This window comes from Pleurodeles waltl, chromosome 5, assembly GCF_031143425.1.
Source record: "Pleurodeles waltl isolate 20211129_DDA chromosome 5, aPleWal1.hap1.20221129, whole genome shotgun sequence".
Taxonomy (NCBI): domain Eukaryota; kingdom Metazoa; phylum Chordata; class Amphibia; order Caudata; family Salamandridae; genus Pleurodeles; species Pleurodeles waltl.
The window spans coordinates 1721351193-1721372256 of NC_090444.1; the positions used below are offsets into that span (position 1 = coordinate 1721351193).

General features: G+C 45.3%; 1 protein-coding gene across 1 annotated transcript in view; it reads left to right on the plus strand.

Moving 5' to 3' along the window:
• Positions 1-2620: 2620 nt before the first annotated feature.
• CLIC5 (chloride intracellular channel 5) overlaps positions 2621-21064 on the plus strand; it is a 584489-nt gene continuing 566045 nt past the window's right edge. Inside the window, exon 1 of the mRNA XM_069236099.1 lies at positions 2621-5755. The gene's annotated coding sequence lies outside the window, so the exon portion shown is untranslated. The remainder of the gene's footprint in view (positions 5756-21064) is intronic.

Consider the following 21064-nt stretch of genomic DNA (forward strand, 5'->3'; position numbering starts at 1 on the left):
TCTTGAGATATTTCTTGGCCCAGTCTTGACGTTTCAGCTTGTGTGTCTTGTTCAGTGGTGGTCGTCTTTCAGCCTTTCTTACCTTGGCCATGTCTCTGAGTATTGCACACCTTGTGCTTTTGGGCACTCCAGTGATGTTGCAGCTCTGAAATATGGCCAAACTGGTGGCAAGTGGCATCGTGGCAGCTGCACGCTTGACTTTTCTCAGTTCATGGGCAGTTATTTTGCGCCTTGGTTTTTCCACACGCTTCTTGCGACCCTGTTGACTATTTTGAATGAAACGCTTGATTGTTCGATGATCACGCTTCAGAAGCTTTGCAATTTTAAGAGTGCTGCATCCCTCTGCAAGATATCTCACTATTTTTGACTTTTCTGAGCCTGTCACGTCCTTCTTTTGACCCATTTTGCCAAAGGAAAGGAAGTTGCCTAATAATTATGCACACCTGATATAGGGTGTTGATGTCATTAGACCACACCCCTTCTCATTACAGAGATGCACATCACCTAATATGCTTAATTGGTAGTAGGCTTTCGAGCCTATACAGCTTGGAGTAAGACAACATGCATAAAGAGGATGATGTGGTCAAAATACTCATTTGCCTAATAATTCTGCACTCCCTGTAAGCTGTGAAGTGTGTGCTTTTAATAGTAATTATACTTATATAGCGCATACTACCATTGGAGGTGTTGAAGGCGCAGTAATGTATAAAAATACATTACGTACAGTCTGGGTATTACTAAAATCTATATTTTGGTAGCAACATTTTATCTTAAACCCTTTTGCACATGCTGTAGTAGTCTATCTTATACTGTGTGTAATGCAAGTTTAAAATAATGACATACACATTCACAGCACTTTCTATACAGGCTACTACCTCATATCACTTAAATTCACAAGCAAATCCTTTCCACTGCACCAACCAGGGTTTCACTCTGTGGCTCTCTGGTTACACACAGACCCCTGCAGTGCATTAACTAAGAGAGGTTTCATAATGTACCATAGTGCATTTCCCACTGAGTAACACCATTGTTTAATGTATTTTTCTTTTAAGCTACACAGTGTTTTATATGTAGCTACCTGACCATAATTTTTTTTTTAAAACCTATAGATTATTTTGTTTTTATAGCAACACCTTTGACCCCGCCCCCACAGTCACTGACTCCGCCCCCACAGCATGTAGCATCACAGTTCTCATACTTTTTTCATGCACTTCGATCGCTGGTTAAATGTAAGGAGAGTGTTGAGAAGCTTACGCCTAAAAACGATGGAAAATCATTGCACAGACATAGCGCCCCCAGAAAATAGGCAGAGTATATCGCGAGTTAGGCAATGTTGTTCTATACGCACTGTGTCTAACATAGTTTGGGTTTTCTGGGACGCCGTAGGTCCAGTTTCGCAATAAACACATGTTCGCACGCATTTTTATTTCACCTAATGAGCTTTTGGTTTAAAAGCAACTTTGGGAAGTATTTCAATAAATATGCCTTTATTCTATGTAACTTGTCATAACTTTCTGTAAAGGTTTTAATTGACAATATCAATAAAAATGTATTAATTCATCGTAAGCGACGCTCCCAAATTAATTGATATAGTCGTCATAAAAAAAATCCTTAGGCTTTGAAGTTTCGTTTTCCTGTTGGGCACACCTTGTTGTACACGTGCCAAAACAATACTGCCTTCTAAATAGTGTTGTATCCTGCAGTGTTTGTGAAAATCCGAGCAAATATACTACAAACCCCTATTGCGGAGTATCACCCAGTCCCAGACTTTCAAAGAGAAGTCCTTATGAAGGGCCCCCAAGCGCACTTTCCGGGACCTCGATTCAAACAAGGGCCGCCATGTCATGTGGTGCTTATTGTTAAACTGCGCCTTCAGGCTGATTTAGCAGGGCACGCTGCCCCAACAAACAATCAGTGACATTCTCTGTGCTGAAGAAACAGGGCCTCAAGGGCAGGTGCGACCAAACCACCCAACCAAAACACACTGCTGCCACCTGGTGGCTTCGTGCGTCTTTGCAGCCGTTCTTTATTATTTGGTCATCACGCGACACATTCGAACTTTTTTCATGCTAATCGCCGAGTTGATCCTGCTGAAATATTTCGCAAACCCACCCGCTAAAATGTTTCCAGACAACGCTTGTACAAAATGTTAGCCATTTGCAAACTCTTAAAACACGAGAACGAAGGCATTATGTCTACAAACGTAAAGCGAGCGTTCGTTCAGTTTACGTTATACGTATCTTACCATTTTCAAGTGATTGAACTCCATGAAAGAAAAATCTAAAAGCTATATTTTGTGTTGCTCTTTGCACTAAATCAAGTAAATGGTGGGGGAAAATTTCAGTATTTAAACTGAACCACTGGTTGCTAGTGATTACCAGGGCGCCAACCCGACAGACACTGTGGCGTCTAAAAGGGCGGTTTAATCTTAACGAGGGCGTCACGTGCTTAATACATTATTCTGGTATAAATATTGCATTACATCAAAAAAAGCCGCTTCTTTAATACAAACACCAAGGTCTCCTCCTCCAGCAAACCTCCCTTTCACCCATGCGCCTTGCTACTGTCCAATCCGTTTTCTCTTCCTGCCCGTTCCTAATTGTCAGTGCCTTTGTCCTGCGTCTTTCACAGCGACACAACTCAGCTTTACATCCCACACACGCTGCCCCTGAGCCTGGCGTGCCCACCCAGGAGACTGGCCAACCCTCCACTCTCAAAGGAGACAAGGCACCTGCAGTTTCATTTTCAAGCCCCAGCCTCGACTTGCCCTAAAGATGATGATGTGTGTCAGACACTCAGCACAAAACCCTCAACAGCCTCTTCTCTCCAGCTGATTTCCTGTTAACCATCTCCACCAACGCCTTATTATCTATATTAAAATCCACTTTTTTGTCTGCTAACGCTGCATCCCACAACACATGGGATACCATTAGTGGGGAAAAAATCAGAGAATGCTGTGGTACGGCCTTTCCATCATCCACCTTTGTGGCAGGGCCCCGTGCACCTGCTATTTTCCTGGTACTGAACATAGGTGCCAGAAGTATGGGTGCGGGGATTCTGCAGCCCCCAAAAAAATAACCATGCTGGAGTTCAGCAAGTGAATGAGCAATAAATGTGCCTTTAAATTTTGCTTTGATTTTGCAATGCTTACAAGCACTGGTGTCAAACGTCAGGCTCTGACTTCAGACAAACTGCTGCTCATTCGCTCAAAAGGGATATTGCTGCTTACATTTCTTTCTCTGAAAACTGATGGAATTTTTGCAAACAAAGATGTTATTAGGATCAAATAAATAAAGATGCTTTACTTTGTGATGCACGAAAAAGATATTTGCTTAAACCTGTTTGCCACACATTTTCATTTCTGAGCTATATAGTTTTATCAGTAAAGCGGTGTGTCTGTACACATTTAGTGGGCATGTCAATGGAAAATGTGCTGTCTGTAATTTGAAGATGCGCTACCACATCATGTTTTAATAATATATCTGCAACAGTGTGCTCCACAATACACCACCAGCCGCATACTGCACTCGTACCACTCTGCTTCTGAATTGGCGTGGCTCATTTGTTGCCCTTGTTCTTTTTGTAATGTGAGGATTTTTCACAGCACATATGATTTCTGTGATGTAACATTGATGGTAGCACCCCCATTCTGAAAATTGTTCCAGCACCAGTGGTACAGACCTAAACCATCCAGTCCCTCCAAATAAATCTGCATCTACATTCCACTTCCTCTCCTAGTTCCTAAATGGACAGTTTGTTGAAGTTCCACAAAAATATGCCTTATTCCTGTAAATCCGCCTTCACTGCAAACTTTCAGATGAATTTTGTGGTGCAGGCACTCAGCCCCAGAAACTGCCAGACCGAATGATCCTCCTACAATATGTCCTCCAGCTCTTATCACCCTGGATACAAAACTCAAATGCCCCAATAATTGCTGAACTTTCAGTAACTCCCACTTGCACACACTCCACACCTCTTCCAGCAGCTGTAGTTGTGTCAATATCTCCTCCCACGACAGTATCACCACAATAGCTACCTAATCCTGCTTACCACGTAAGAACTCCAATGGTACTCCGAGCTCCTTCATCAAACCTTGAAGAACCCTCAAAGTAGCCGCACATTCTCCTGTCCCACACCTTCCCGTAAAAAAGAAAACTAAATAATGTGTTGCCATGTCTGAGCCACTGGCTGTCCCAAACACGCATTAGAAAAAGGTGGTAAGCATCTTAAAAAGTGCACAAGACTGAACACCCCATCGGTAACACCTTTTCCACAAAACCAAAATCAGTGCCTTTTGTACACTGCTATGTGTCACCATACTACCCCCCTTTGCAACTAAATTGTTTACAGTCTGCCTCTCTGGCCTCAACAAATGGTGTATTATTCAAAACTCAACCCCTACCTTCTTCAGCATCACCCCCAATGGTGGCACTATCAAGTTATGACATGGCTATACTTCAAACTGACCTACCACCCCTTCCTTGCCTACTTGTTTCTTGTCTTCAAATTTTCTGTCTGGATCCCAAGACCCTAGCCTAAAACTATAAGCAAACCCTTCCAGCAAATCTTGGTAGCCTGCCTACCTTTTGGGTAGTTCTCCACCCAGGATCCAGCTTTTTCCGTCTAACCAGAGTAGGATCCCTCTCCCACTATGGGGCTACTCTTGCATTGCCACCCCAAATAACCCCATCGTCCCTACACTGAACCACTGGGTGTCAAGCCTAACCCTAGGAACAATTGTACAAACTGTCTGCTGTACATGCCTATGTTTAATGCCTACGATACTCCTCATCATATCTCATCCAGGCCAATACCCCTAAAATCACATCAGCTTTCCAAATAACATCCATATATTGGTTATATTCCTGGGGCTTTTTGCAGTATGTACTGGCATAAATCAAAAATACCAAAGTCTAATTTTCTGTGGTCACTGGCGGGGTTGGCCCCCCATGACAACTCTCATTCTTCTTTTGAGCCCTCTTTTGTCCTAATTGCATGATGATGCATTTTAAATATATCCACGTATTCTCCTTTCCAAATTTTCTCTTATGTTGTTATCATAAAGTGCATTTCTAGTGGTTTTGTAATTCTGCTTTGCATAGGACAACTTTTCCCCTCCTTCTCGTCTCTAGCCTTATGCCCTTCGCCTATATTATTCACACCTTTCCTCCTCCTTTGCCATTTTCTTTGCTGTCCCTCCGTTCATCTTTCCAGACTCTACTACTCCCCTTCATCCAGCTCCCAGTCCCAACAGACCTCCTGTTGCCAACCCATCTCACCTCTTCACTACTCCCACACACTCCACCATCCTTTCATACCATGTTAACTTTTCAAAATACCAACCTTACTCCTCCTAGGGCACAGTGGCAATTTGCTGAGCTTTCACTAACCTTTACTACCTTTTCCACTGCCCCTCTGCCTTTCTATCACTCTGCCAACTGTATCCTTCGTTCTTTCCCCCAAGATCTCTCCCCTATCCTTTTCCCCATGTAAGGCTTTGAATAAGTCCAACCTTTTCTCCTCTGCTGTACCACACTCAGTCACTCCACTGGTCCATTTTGCTCTCCCTGTTGAACATACTGTTGTCATTGAAAGATTCTGACCGCTTTGACGACGTGGTCAGACAGACCATCTTTGACCTGTTCCTCTCTTTCAGCCTGCACCAGCAAGTCATCCTAGACTCCCACCACCAATCCGACTCATCAGCCTTCCACAAGAGCCCTGAGCAAATCTCGTTCAGAGGGCTACAGAGCAGGTAGGGGCTACTCGGCCACCACCTGGGGCTTGGGGTCGTTTGTTTCTACTGTTCCAGATGCATCTTACTATAGCAGTACAAAACTGGGCCAAGCACAATCCCTTCAGCACTTGACTAATGATGCAAGTCCCCAGCCAGGTGTGCTCACCTTTGATGGCCTGGGGACATTGTGCCATGCATTGCCTTCCTCCATTTTAGGCACCTCTGTGCCCCGGCTCTCTGTTTCCTCTCATGCTTCTCTCACATGCAGTTCTCTTGGCACTAACTCTCATCACTGCTGCTGCGGCCTGTTCTCTTAGCGCTCCCCGCCTGCCAGCTCTCTGTGGCACCATCTCCCCCCTGAGCTTCTGCCACTTGGTAGCAAACATGCCACACCTGTCTCTACCTTCCTCACTAACAACACCAGGCACCAATAAGTCTCCCCTCCTTGGCCTCTTTCAGCAGGTTTATCGCAGTCCTCACCTCCTCTTCTAGCCCAGCCAAGACTATGCTAAGCCTACCTGGCCACGATAAACCTCGCCTAACTAACCTCTGCTGAATGACGCTATGATGCAATAAGGCTTGATGAGTTTGCATGGGGAGACTAGAAAAGAAACCCTACCCTACGTACCCATCCTAAATCCCTCAAATCCTGCCCCTTGCCACCCTTCCTGACAATCAACCTCCTGTCTAGCTGCACTAAGCCGCCTGAACAAGCCAGGGCAGAAACGGACATGGCACTCTTCCCCGATACACTCTAGAGGTGTGCGACCCAACTATTTAACAGGAAGAGCAGAGTCAAGCAGAGGTTCTAGCCGGGCCATGTACAAACCGAGCCCTGAAAATAGTTGCCATTTAAATTCTGCAACAAACATCATGTGAAAATATGATAGTCTTTATAAAAGTAAAAAAGGAATTATTTTGATACGCAGAAGCCTTTCACCTTAATACATCAGATTTTATTCGTACAGTGCACATCTTCAACTAAAGAGAAAGGAGGCTCTATAACATAAAATAGTTGTCTAGGATCACTTAATTTGGTCAAGCCAGGAAACCAAGATTGGTCGCAGGTTTTCTGGTCTTACATCATCCTCTAGATGGCTACCTCTTTTACTCAGATAAGATCAGAAAATCTTTATTCGGCTGATGCAGCCATAAAATAATAATATTTCATGCACCATAAAATACAGTATATTGGCTTATTCAGTTAATACAACAAACAGATCAGCAGAGTACCAACTAATAAAATACAATAAAATAAAATGCTTTACTCTCAACCCACAGATTCTAAGACAGTCTAACCATACCACTTCCTGATACAAAGTACTTCTCTGATACAATTTACCACAGAATAGCTGGTTTCCGGGGATTCGAGATTAGCTAAACATCTAAAACCTTCTTGATACAAGTTAAAATTGTGTTTTAGAGGAGGGGCTAAACATCTTGCTATAGGGCTTTATAAAATGCACAGAAAAGCAAAAAGTGCAATGTGCTTTGTCTAGAAAGGTTATCACACGGGCATGGAGAAAGGTTATCTGCCCACCCTCGTTGCATTGGGAATGGGACCAGCAAACATACCATACTCAATTTACCCATTGTCAGATAAAATCTGTGTTGTGAATTTTCTAGATGAGTGAGGTAAGGTTGCATCTCCTGGTTAAATACAGTGACTTTCATATTAGCCAGAGAGGAAGAATGGAGGAATTTGCATCCACGCTTTAGTAGGACCTGTTGGTAATAGGCTGACTTGATTAAAGCTTTTGCTGATCACAGGAACTTGAGCTGGTTCCTTTTATAACTCCAGGAATCCCAACCCCTTCAGGCTATGATGTATATATCTGAGCCATGGAATTCTTTCAACTTTATCTAGGGCTAAACAGTCCTGAAGGATAAGTCTGGAAAAGTCTAGCTCAGGTGTTAGCCAAATTGTTGACCACTAAAGCAAAGGAGCCAGACCCACACAGTCCTCCAAATATTTTATACCCAACTCAGAGTGGCAAAAAAGGTTGAGGCTCCCTGAGGGACCATTAAGAGTCTGCGTAGAAAACCATTTTCTATGGTTTGGAGTCTTGTACAATTAGCATACCCCCAGAATCCTGCACCGTAAGATATACAATTAGCGATGAAAAGGGCTATCAGATCTTTCATAGGCCTATGGCCCAAGTTTGCTGCAAAGCAGAAAATCGCTTCAACTGCCCTGTTAGTTTGTTGACTCCTTAATACCAACAATGGATCCCAATTTATTTGTGAGCTAAAAAAGAGACCTACATAACCAAAAATTGACACCTTCTCTACTGTATTTCCCTAGATATAAAAATAATTAGATTTAGTCCTTTTGGGCCCACATGCCATTACAAAGGATTTATGATGATTTATTTTCAGATCTAGGACAGAGATGAAATAAAGGAAGGCGTCTAGGGCTTTCTGCAAAATGTTTGCTGTTCTGGCTAAAATAACAGCATCATCATAGAGCAGCATAGGAATGCAGCGAGTGCCCACTCTCAGGAAATCCAACTTTTCTTGCATTAAATGGGCTTTTAAGCCATTTTTTACATATCTAAGGAACAAAAAAAGGGTCAATATACAACCTTGGCGCACACCCTCAGTTTTCTACTGTTACTCCTTTTTTAACGCCAAACCTTTATGCGTTGTTTTTAATTCTTGGCGCCTTATGTTATAAAGTGGGTGGCAGGCAGAAGTCATACTAAAGCTCTACTGGGTCGTTTTGGGCTGGAGGGTCCAAGAGGACCTCTAACTGAGCCAGAGCCAGGCCTATAGCTCCAGCCTTCCTCAAGACATAAGTAACTCGCTCACCTCAAAGTACTCCCATTATCTGTCCACCATCAAACGTTTGGTAATCCCACTGGTCCAGACTAAAAAAAACGTTAACGTTATGTCTTGAAGAGTAACAATGCTTGCTCTGTCCCGCCTGAGGCACTCAGGGCCAGTCATGTAAGTCATGCCATGGCTCATGTTATTCATAACTGGCGGGATGATGAGACATCATTGATAGGACAGCAGCGTGAAAAGGCAAACAGTAAAGGGGAAAAAAACAAGAGGTTTTTAAAAGGAGTTTAATTCCTTGATTCCTTGTGACTCGCTCTCTAGGTCCTACTGCCATGATTAGTTGCTAAAATTGAAATTAATTCTGGCCAGTACCATTGTTAAGCTTGTTGGAGCTTAACATTTAGTAATGCTTTTACTGACCCAGACGCCATCCTTAGGTGACATTTATATTCACATTTCAAAAGACTAATCTAGAGAAAAAAGCTGCATTGACACATATTTTAACAGTGCTCACATTCATTATAGTGGTGGACAATGTGCCTACCAGAACTGACAATGTTCAACAAGATTAAAATAATGATGAAGTATATTTTATACATTAGAGTAACTGTTAGTAGTGAAACAAAGTTGATATATAACGTTTAATGTGATTTATTAGTATAAAGTTATGTGCATATAAAAATAAATGCACTTCTCTGTCATACCTAATGTGAAGCTTTAACAAAGGTTGCTATTATTAATGAAATGTTTTTGCATATTCTGATGATATATTATTAATGCTGAACTTTTAGGTTTGTATATTATGTGTGTTTTATTAATAACAATATTAATGCTTTATATTTCTTGTGTTAGGATAACTAGGCCTGAAGACTTCCTATTTGCAGTCATGTAAAAGTGATGACTCATTTCTTTTCCCTTCACATGCATTTTTCCATTAGGTTGTTTCTCATGAATAATAAAGAGTCCCATTGTTCACTGTTTGAGATTTGTTTCCCAATGACCTTGATTCTAGAACATTCAGACCTGGATTTTGAAAGCTAAAGTAGTGGACACTGTTGAACTGGGACTTTCTCATGAGAACTGTTGAAATCGTCTTACTCAATGAGAAAATGCAGATTGCATCAAGTGATGTATAAAATTGTTAGAAGCTATTGGATTCACACGGAAAGGAGCGATGACTTCTCACTAAATCTGAGAACTTTCTGTCTTATTGCAAACTTGATTCGTGCACAAGTTATAATTGGACATTGCCCTTTTGCGTGATGTGGACTCATCAAACTGACTAATCAAACTGTTTGGAGTTATGTAATCACGGATGGACTTTGTAAGTTTTAGTCAGTACCCTTTAGAATCTTGTTCTGCATACTTGCCCCTTAGATGTTTCCTAATTTCCCTGTGCAGCTCGTGCTCTGCACTTTCCTCCTGATGGTGATTCTTACAGACTTTGTTGATGATCTACATGCTTTACTGATGAATCTGAATTGAATGCTGACCCTAGGAGAGGTATATTCTAATGCAAATTTTCTTTTCTTCTGACGTGCATTTCCTTAGTAGAAGTTAGCATGCTTACACTTGACTACTTCCTTTTTCTAGTTAGTCTAATATAGCCTGAGATAGATGATTTTGCTAATTATTTTTGCCTTCTTTTTTTTAAACTTTTGCTCGCATGTGTTAGCCCGTTCTAAAACATGTTTGTCCTGATTTGGTTAGGAGTAGGTAAAACCTATGTCCAAATCCTGAATTCTAAATCTTTGTAACTTGATGTGACTGACTTAAAGAGTACTTCTGTTTCTCAAATTGTGTTATTCATGATATGCATTATTCTTCTTGAATGTCTAATGTTGTTGTTGTTGAGTAGATTAAACTTGTTTCATAGATTTGGTCAACCCATGATTTTATTTACCTTTGCAATCTTATTTTGCGCACTATTTGCGTGACTTTGGCTTTGTGGTTATAAAATAAAGCTTTGAAACTTTTATTGATTGGAGTTTTCTTCTGTGGTCCCATGGGTCATGGCGTTTAAATTTGTTATTGGGTTTGAAATGATTGTGTATGGTTAACCACACTCTTCACTGGGTCCAAAGATCCCGCTGACCTCGGGGAAGTGTTTTTGAATCCTGTGAAAGATGAGACAACCATGTTGACAGACTCCACTGCCGAGCATGAGTGGACTGCGCTACCTCAGTTTCTGCTTGCAGTGAGGGCCTGGCTGGGTTGCACAGCACTTCTTCTCCCCAGTGCTGTCTGCTGCCCATCCCTGGACCTCCTGTCGATGCTGGACTGCCCAGTGCTGCAACCCAGCAGTGGCAGCTGCCCACACTTTACCCGGGTGTGCAATAAACCAGTGGCGCCACATCACACTCGCTGGGCAATGGAAGTTAAGGCAGGAGGCCTGGAGTATGTTATAATGCGGTATAATCAGCTTTGGGGAGGAGGAGCTCTGTGGCAACTTGTATCAGTAGCCTCTCTCAATAGCCCAAACACCTGTGGCCCCTTCTTCCTCACCACCTCCACTCCCCCCACCTCACTGGCAGTTTCCCCCGTCACTGTGTTAGGAAGGTGTTCTGGCTATGTACTCATTCAATTTGGCTTGTCTGCAGAGCACGTGGAGCAGTGGTCACCTCTGCTGTGATTATAATTACAATTCAATACATTAGTGTGTGAAGGAGGCACACAACTGTAGTACTATGGACAGTGTGAGTACTGAAAGGCTCATGCTGTGAACTGAGTCACCTGAAGACGTCTGGGTGAGATCAGTGTATTAATGGGTGTCGGATGTGTGTATGTTTATGGGGCGCACTGGGGGGAGCTCTGAAGTTGAGGCTGAAGGCAGTACGTGTTTCTGACACTGCCTGTTACAGTCATAAATGTGGTTTGGCTACGTGCCCATTCAATCCTTGGCCTCCTTGCAGAGCACACAAACCAGTGTTCAGATTTTTAACATTATTTAATTTAAATATGATTCTATGGGAACATGTGTGAAGGAGATGCACAATTGTAGGACAATGGACAGCTTGAGTCCTGTATAGTCCATATTGTGAGCTGAGTTGCCTGGAGGCTGTAACATGGAGTAGTTGACTCAGTTTTTCCAAACTGGTTGGTAAATAATGTTTTCAAATATCCATTCAGGAGAGTGGGCTTATTTAACTCCTTCAATGCACTTCAGTTCAGGTTTTGCACCCCATCAATTTCAAAGACCGACAGCTGCTACTGAGTTACCATACTAGACTTTGCATGCTTTACTTGACCAGAGTGTGTTTTCATCCTTTTGGGTCATCTTTGTCTGATATGTAGCAAGTAGCACAAAATGGAAGACCGTCAACTAAATAATAACAATAAGAAGGCATCACTTCACAAACCCCCCTCCCCACCGAAAATCACCAATTGAACCGGGTGCCCGGGGGGCACAGAGCATCATCAAAGACCTTGGGTGGTGTCCTTACAGGAAGTGGGTGTTTCCAGTGGTGGAAGTAGGTAGGTTCAGCAGTGGAGGTGGACCATGCCAAAGATCCAAAGTGGGGCATATGTGGGTGGAAACAGGCAGCAACCCCTAGAGAAAATTCTGCACTTAAAAAAAAACAAATTAAGTACTTGAAAGGTTTAGCAGAAGGCGTGTGTTGTCTCCCACATTTTGAATAAATGTGTGCAGAGAGCCACCCGGGCTCTCCAATACTACGTTGCCAAGTGAAGGAATGAGGCCCGGGCCCTCCTGCGAGGTAATAAATAAAGGTGGCACTGATGGCCCGGCAGTTGTGGAGTTTCATAGCACCATCACATGTGTGTGTCTTATGTGCAAGTGCTGTGCAACACTGCACCTTAGGCCACACCACATTGGCGATGAAGGTGGGATGTTCCCGCTGCGTCCCGGCCCTGTCAGGCGCCTGTAGCACTTATCCCACAAGGTTTGCTCTGTGACTCCAGAGCCGGGCGGCAGGCGGGCCTACCCCATAGTGCTCCACTGTCCCTGCTGAGCAACGTGAGGCAGCCTAGCAGCTCTCAGCTGTGCTCTCTACCATGGGCTGTCACCACGACTGGTGGCACGTGGGTGCGATTGCAAGTTGGTCAGCAGGCCTGCCCACCGAATGCTGCCTACCTCCAGCACCAGAGCATGTCCACCGGCTGATAAAACACCCCCTCCTGTGACGGCCGGCATACTGACCTGGGTATCTGAGGAGCGGATCCTTCTGGCTTCAAGGCCCCCACCAAAGAGGCTGTCCAGAGCATGCCTATTTATCTGCCCGATTCAGGAGGGCCCAGAAATCCGATGAGAGCTGAGAGGCCCTACCCAGAAGGCCTGAAAACACATGGGATGGACTGATCTACTTACAGCAATGTGGGGAAAAAAATGATGAATGGACAATAGCTGCTTGCAGTACAAACATGAAGCTATTACAGAGACACAAGGGACCATAGAAAGAACTGTGACACTTGCCACTTGCTTATAACTCCACCGTACGGACAGAGTGTGGTGCGCATGCGCCGCAGTGAGATCATCACAGCAGCACTCGGCCCAGCAGCAGCTGGCACCCAACGCTGGGGCCCACTCGTCAGTAGCAGCATTGCCCCTCCCTTCAACCATCTGTCTGACACCGCCCCGGCAGTGCTGCAATGGCATCATTGGCATGGCCGGCTAGGCAGCTACTTGCACGCTACCAGAGAGACGGACGGCGCAGTTCGAAGATCTCTCATGTTGCACATGGGAGGCGATAAACTGTACGAGCTCTTTGAGAAACTGCCTAACAGCGGTGGTATTGACGACTTCGACTCTGCGGTGGCAGCCCTGAACCAGTACTTCGATTCCCAGCTAAACCTGGATTATGAATGGTTTAAGCTCCGCCAATCGCAGCAAACTGACACGGAGTCAGTGGACATGTTCTATGCCAGGCTGCGGAAGCTCGCAAGCACCTGTGTGGGCCTTAACCAGCACGAAGAGATATGTGCGCAGGTCATCCAGGGCTGTCGTTCGAACATGCTGTGCAAGCTTGTACTGTGACAGTCTGGCATCACGCTGGACGAGATATTGATCCTGGCTTGTTTGCATGAACTCTCCGCCAGCAGGGCAGATGACATGGCCGCCACAAGAGGGCAGTCTTCAGCGGCGCACAGCACAACCCAAAAAACAGGTTGATGTTGTGCAAGCACGTTAGCATTCTCAAAGCCTGCTGCGCTCCCAGAAACTGGCTGAGAAAGAATTCAGTAATTGTGGACTTGAACATAGGGTACCTGAAAACTGCCCGCTGAGAGGGAAAACCTGTGGCAAGTGTGGGAAGGTGAATCACTTCGCCAAGGTGTGTCGAGGGGGGCAGCCCAAGCAAAAGGTGGCACAAAACAAAACGGCTGCAGGGAGTCAGCTGATGCCCGTGGTAGCGTGAGTGCGGATCCTGGTGAGGCGGGAACAGGAAACATTCAATATGAGGAGGAAGACATCTTCATCATTTCATTTGCCAGATGGCGAAAACAAAAGTGGCGCCCACATCCCATGTGCACGCTGGACATCAATGGTACAGTGGCAGCTGGCTGGCACATCTGTCAATGTGATGGACATCGGCCTATATCAGCAGCTATCGCCGAGAATGGTGTTGGTGCACTGCAGCACAAAGATCTACACATACAGGGAGTGCAGAATTATTAGGCAAGTTGTATTTTTGAGGATTAATTTTATTATTGAACAACAACCATGTTCTCAATGAACCCAAAAAACTCATTAATATCAAAGCTGAATATTTTTGGAAGTAGTTTTTAGTTTGTTTTTAGTTTTAGCTATGTTAGGGGGATATCTGTGTGTGCAGGTGACTATTACTGTGCATAATTATTAGGCAACTTAACAAAAAAAAATATATACCCATTTCAATTATTTATTATTACCAGTGAAACCAATATAACATCTCAACATTCACAAATATACATTTCTGACATTCAAAAACAAAACAAAAACAAATCAGTGACCAATGTAGCCACCTTTCTTTGCAAGGACACTCAAAAGCCTGCCATCCATGGATTCTGTCAGTGTTTTGATCTGTTCACCATCAACATTGTGTGCAGCAGCAACCACAGCCTCCCAGACACTGTTCAGAGAGGTGTACTGTTTTCCCTCCTTGTAAATCTCACATTTGATGATGGACCACAGGTTCTCAATGGGGTTCAGATCAGGTGAACAAGGAGGCCATGTCATTAGATTTCCTTCTTTTATACCCTTTCTTGCCAGCCACTCTGTGGAGTACTTGGACGCGTGTGATGGAGCATTGTCCTGCATGAAAACCATGTTTTTCTTGAAGGATGCAGACTTCTTCCTGTACCACTGCTTGAAGAAGGTGTCTTCCAGGAACTGGCAGTAGGACTGGGAGTTGAGCTTGACTCCATCCTCAACCCGAAAAGGCCCCACAAGCTCATCTTTGATGATACCAGCCCAAACCAGTACTCCACCTCCACCTTGCTGGCGTCTGAGTCGGACTGGAGCTCTCTGCCCTTTACCAATCCAGCCACGGGCCCATCCATCTGGCCCATCAAGACTCACTCTCATTTCATCAGTCCATAAAACCTTAGAAAAATCAGTCTTGAGATATTTCTTGGCCCAGTCTTGACGTTTCAGCTTGTGTGTCTTGTTCAGTGGTGGTCGTCTTTCAGCCTTTCTTACCTTGGCCATGTCTCTGAGTATTGCACACCTTGTGCTTTTGGGCACTCCAGTGATGTTGCAGCTCTGAAATATGGCCAAACTGGTGGCAAGTGGCATCGTGGCAGCTGCACGCTTGACTTTTCTCAGTTCATGGGCAGTTATTTTGCGCCTTGGTTTTTCCACACGCTTCTTGCGACCCTGTTGACTATTTTGAATGAAACGCTTGATTGTTCGATGATCACGCTTCAGAAGCTTTGCAATTTTAAGAGTGCTGCATCCCTCTGCAAGATATCTCACTATTTTTGACTTTTCTGAGCCTGTCAAGTCCTTCTTTTGACCCATTTTGCCAAAGGAAAGGAAGTTGCCTAATAATTATGCACACCTGATATAGGGTGTTGATGTCATTAGACCACACCCCTTCTCATTACAGAGATGCACATCACCTAATATGCTTAATTGGTAGTAGGCTTTCGAGCCTATACAGCTTGGAGTAAGACAACATGCATAAAGAGGATGATGTGGTCAAAATACTCATTTGCCTAATAATTCTGCACTCCCTGTATGGAGGGCGCGACCCTCTACCTCTACAAGGGACGGTTAAAGTGACAGTCACCAGCCGAGGTCGCTCAACGAAGGCCAGGTTTCACGTTGTGGAAGGGAACCTAGGGACCCTCCTAGTCTGCCACACCGCTGAGGACCTAGAGCTCATTTGTTTGCACGCCAAGTTCATGAAGCACATGTCGAGACCCTCCTGGATGATTTCCCACTGCTGTTCACAAGACTAGGTAGACTAAAGGGCAAACAGTTTAAATTGCACATCGACCCGACTGTGCAGCCCACAGTGCTGTGACACCTAAGGGTTCCGTTTCACCTCGGGCTGGTGGAGGAGAAAGAGCTGCGGGTCCTGGAGGACCTAGGGGTGATTGAGAAGGTCACGGGCCTATTCTTTGGGTGTCGCCATTGGTGTTCGCTCCCAAGCCAAAACAGCCAGGCCCCATCCACTTGCGTGTGGATATGTGATTACCCAGCAGTGCCATTAAGAGAGGGTAGCACATCACACCCATGATGGACAACATCATACCAGACCTGAATGGAGCCCAATGGTTCTCCAAGCTGGATCTGAATTCTGGCTATCATCAACTGGAACTAGCCCCTGAAAGCATGAACATCACCACGTTTTCCACGCATGTGGGACTGCAGCAATATAAACGGCTCAGCTTTGGGATCTCCTCAGCTGCTGAGGTTTTTCAAAATGCCATTAGAGAGACACTATTTGGCCTCGAAGGGGTGCTCAACATCAGTGACGACATTCTCATCTTTTTGGAGACTCTCGAGGATCATCACCGTCGCTTAAGAGCCACGCTCCAATGGCTCTCCGACGCTGGCCTCACCCTCCACAAAAAGACGTGTGCGTTCTACCAGAATTCGATTGATTTTTTTGGTTACATCTTTTCCGGAGAGGGGTTGCAAGTGGATCCCAGGAAAGCGTATGCCATTTGGAGTGCTCTGGTGCCGCCAAACGCAATGAAAGTTCGGAGTTTCCTTGGCATGGCAACCTACTGTGGGAGGTTCATGCCTCAGTTAGCCACCATGGCTGAGCCTCTGAGGAAACTTACAAAATCGGACACCAAGTGGGACTGGAGCCATGAAGCTGAAAAAGCTTTCTACGCTATAAAGGAAGCGCTTCTAGACAATGTGACCATGGTGCACTTCCAGCACAGAAGAAGGACAGAGGTAGTGGTCGATGCCAGCCCTGTGGGTCTAGGTACTGTCCTGCTTCTCGAGCAACGGGATCAGAAGTGGGCGCCCATGGAATACGCGAGCCATGCTCTGTCGGCAACAGAGGCTCGATATGCGCAAATTGAGAGGGAGGCGCTTGCTATCCGCTGGGCCTGCCAGCACTTCCACCTATAGCTGTGTGGGCAGGAGTTTCAGATGGTCACCGACCACAAGCCTCTTGTCTCTTTGTTTGCTGGGTCAACCCAACTGGCTCCTCTGCAGATCGAGGGTTGGGCTGTACTGCTCCAACCATACCAGTTCACGGTCATTTACAAACCAGGGGTGAATGTCACAGCACCTGCCAGCCCACCAACCGAGCGTCCTACAGGATGAGGAAGAGGAACAGATGGAAAGCTTTGTAAAGTTGGTGGTGCAGGCCGCATGTCCCATGGCCATGACCATACATGAGATAGCCAAAGCCTCCGGCAATGACCCTGACGTACGGGTAGCCATGCATGTAACTTGGAAGATGAGACACAAGCTATCAGTGGGGAGTGAGGGTCTCCTCCTGCGAGGCCAAAAGATAGTGATTCCCAGATGCTTGTGGGACAGGTTAGATGAACTGGCTCATCAAGGACAGCAAGAGGCCGCTAAGACAAAAGCTCGCCTCCTGGAGCAATGTGTGGTTTCCAGGAATGGATGCTCTTGTTGACACCCAAGTGAGGAGATGCCACTCATGCGCAATCACGGCCATCATCAGCATGTACTTTGGAAGTTTTCCTGATAGGTGGCTGACGTTGGTCATGATTGACTATTATACTCATTTCCCCATGGTCGAGTTGGTCGCGTCTACAACTTTTGAGAATGTTCGACCTGTGTTGGAAAAGACCTTCAACATGCTAGGTCTCCCTGACGAAGTGAGGTCGAACAATGGGCCACCATTTCAGGGTCAAGTGTTTCGAGACTACTTTGGCCAGCTGGCCAAACACCATCGTCGGATCACTCTGCACTGGCCTCAGGCCAATCTGGATGTCGAGAGATTCATGAGGACCCTTAATCGAGCCCTGAGGATCGGCATGGAGCATTGGGACGAGACAGAACGGTGCATGCACCAGTTCCTTTGAGCCTACCAGCAGACGCCTCATAGCACGACCAGCTGTGCCCCTGCGATGCTACTATTCCGACAGCCCCCATGGGACTGCATCCCGGTGGACTCACAGTGGCGGCCAAATGAACTAGATGGGGAAGGTGCCCAAGAGAAGAGGTGGAGAACAAATCAAAAGGTGAGTGACCGGAGGAGAACGAGATGCCCAGATCTTCAGGTGGGTGATGAAGTGGTGGTGCAGGACCGACATCGGGATGGAAATTCCGTACCCCTTACAAACCTGGAGTGCGGGAGGTGGATGAGATAAACGGACGATGGTGACTGTTCGGAAGGGAGAGCAGCAGGTCACCCGAAATGTGTCTTGGTTCAAATGAGAAAAGGTGTCTGGAGGTGGCGCTCAAGATGATACAGAGGAAGAGGAAGAGACAGTTGGTGGAAAAATCCTGGAGGGTGAGGTTCCAGATGCCCAGCGAGGTCCTAGTGGAGCTCTGTTACATATGACAGATGGTGTGAGCCGAGCGGAGCCAGCAGGTTGGAGTGAGAGGTATCCCATGTGACCCAATCCGACACCCAGCTACTCAGAATAGCAATCCCTCTGCTGCCAGTTTGTGCGTTGCTGACTGTGAAAATGTCTGTTGCAATGTACCTTTAGTATTTTAATGCGCCATACTGTTTTTCAGACAGTGCAGTGTTTTTATCGTTATCAGTTCTGCCTTTTTGGTTATCATCTGACCTAAGATAGACCAGCCCACGAGCTCTCCTCGCTTGCGGTTCTCTTCTCATCCTGACAGGCTGTTAGCAGTCTTCCTGAGTCCTGATTATGCTGTGAGCGTCCCCCGGCTACAATGGAGGCCCTTTGATGTGATCTTTCTAGCATGACCCTGTGGAGGCAGGGGTGAGGTGGTGCAGCCTTGCTCCAAGTCCTTATCAATGGATGGCAAATAGGCCTGTGGCCCAGGTGTGCTGCAGTGGAAGTCCTGGTGCACAAGTAATGAGCATGAGCATGGATGCATGAAGAGGTGGGGTAAAGGCAGGGGTGTCTTGCAATCATCGAGAGTGGTAGGGTGCGCAAATAGGTGGGGGTGGGTGCATGCACGAGCGCTACATGAAAGGAGGGGGTGGCGTAAAATAAATAAAATAAAAAATAACTTACTTTGAAGTTGCTGACGGACACTTCACATGGACGTCACTAAGGGGTAGTCAGGGGTCGCAGCTGCGACCCCTGGCTTGCCCCTTTTGACCCCTGGCACTGTGTCTGCCGACCCCTGGCCTCAGAAGTGGCAAAATCAATATAAGGAACACAGGGGCAGCTCGTCTTTATGGATGTTGCCTAGGGTTCCACTTCCTTGTTTTTAATTAGTTTTTTAATGCACGAATGCTGGTAATCAGTATAAAAGCAGTGCCAGGATTTAAGTGAGCAGCCTCTCTCGGTGCTCCCAAGGACACTGGAGGCCTCGACTTTCTCTTACCTAGCTGTCTCAAGACAGTTGGGTTAGAGAAGTTTAAAGTGCGCATATCTAGCTGGCCGTCGCAAGATAGCGGGCCAAAGGGACATGCACACTTTAAACGAGTGCACAGGCAGGTCACAATCCTTCCTGCTGCCAGAACTTAGGTAGCCGCGCCCCGTCCCGACACTCACTTCAGGACGGAGGATGAAAAATAAAAAGGTGATAAATTAACTTTATCACCACTGTATTTTTCATCTCTGGGCAGTGCCTTGGGGCATTTTTCACAGTGGGGCGACGCTCCGCTTCTCTAACGGAGGGGAAGCCCATGGGTACATGTATGCAACAGATGCCTGAGCTGACATTTAGGGTAGTTTGATGGGTATCAAATCTGATTTGATCTGCACCTATGTACTAATTTCTTTTATTACCATGCACAGCCCCCACTCCACTAACCTTTAATGATACTTTACCTAATTTGATCAAATCACTGAATTATCTGTAATGGCTTTAAGGGTTGATGAAAAGATAACTGAGGTCACCCGGTTTGGTAAACACTACTAAACACTACACAATTCTAGTCAGTGCAGTTGACATATTGTTACTTACCTATCCTGAGTAGTATTTAGACCATGCCATAAAAGTAATCCATAAGTGTTGTAGCCATTTTCCAATATCAATGTCTTACTTTAAACATTGCACTTTAAGAGAGGCTTCGGGTTCCAGAGTCCACCTAAGCCTTAACCAAACCAAACCAAAAATGCAGTAGCTCCCTCCCTATTTAGAGAACAAACTGATTCTTGAGATGATTAGAAATTGAAACAGACTAACCATCTCAAGGAATAATCACAACCATTGTCAGCATGAATCCTCAAAGTAGGTAAATTAACCTGTGCTCATCCTCCTGGTAACTATGGCACAGAGCATACAAGCTTACCTTAGCTCAATGTGTAAAGTACTTATGCAGTACCAAACCAGTAATAAGGTCAACATGCGAAACAGTAACAACCTTAGAAATGTGAAAAGTAAATTAACATTTAATAAAATCACACTGAAATGTCACACATCTAACAAGGGGAACCGGAGATGTGAATAAAAAATAAAATAGGTAGGAACAGTGCAAGAAGCACAAAGCACCAGTGATAATCAATGGTCACTGTACACTGAAATGTAGGCGCAGGTTGAGGCGAACCACAATAGAGTGCTGGCAGGATACAGCAACCAGGTTTATCCTGATCAAATATTTTTACCTTCTGTCTTAGTCCTTTGCTAGACCTGGCATCCTTGGCATAGTTTTCCCATAACATTTTGCCTTCAGATGTTCTGTTTTTGCTAACTTCATTTTAGCTGGCCTTAGGACTTTGTGCACTTTACCACTGCTAACCAGTGCTAGGGTAACATTGGCTTAAAGTGAATTGGCATATTTAATTTACTGACAGGTCCCTTGTAAAGTGCCACTACATGTGACCAGGGCCTCTAAATGACATGCTATTGTGGACCTGTAGCACTGACTGTGTCACCCACTTAAAGACTGCTTTAACCATGTCTCAGACTTGCTATTGAAACGTGGGTGTGTGTGTGCAGTTTTAAGCTGCCATTTCAACCTGGCCTGGCAAAATAAACCTTTTGCCAGGCCCAAACCTTCTTTTTAACACACATAA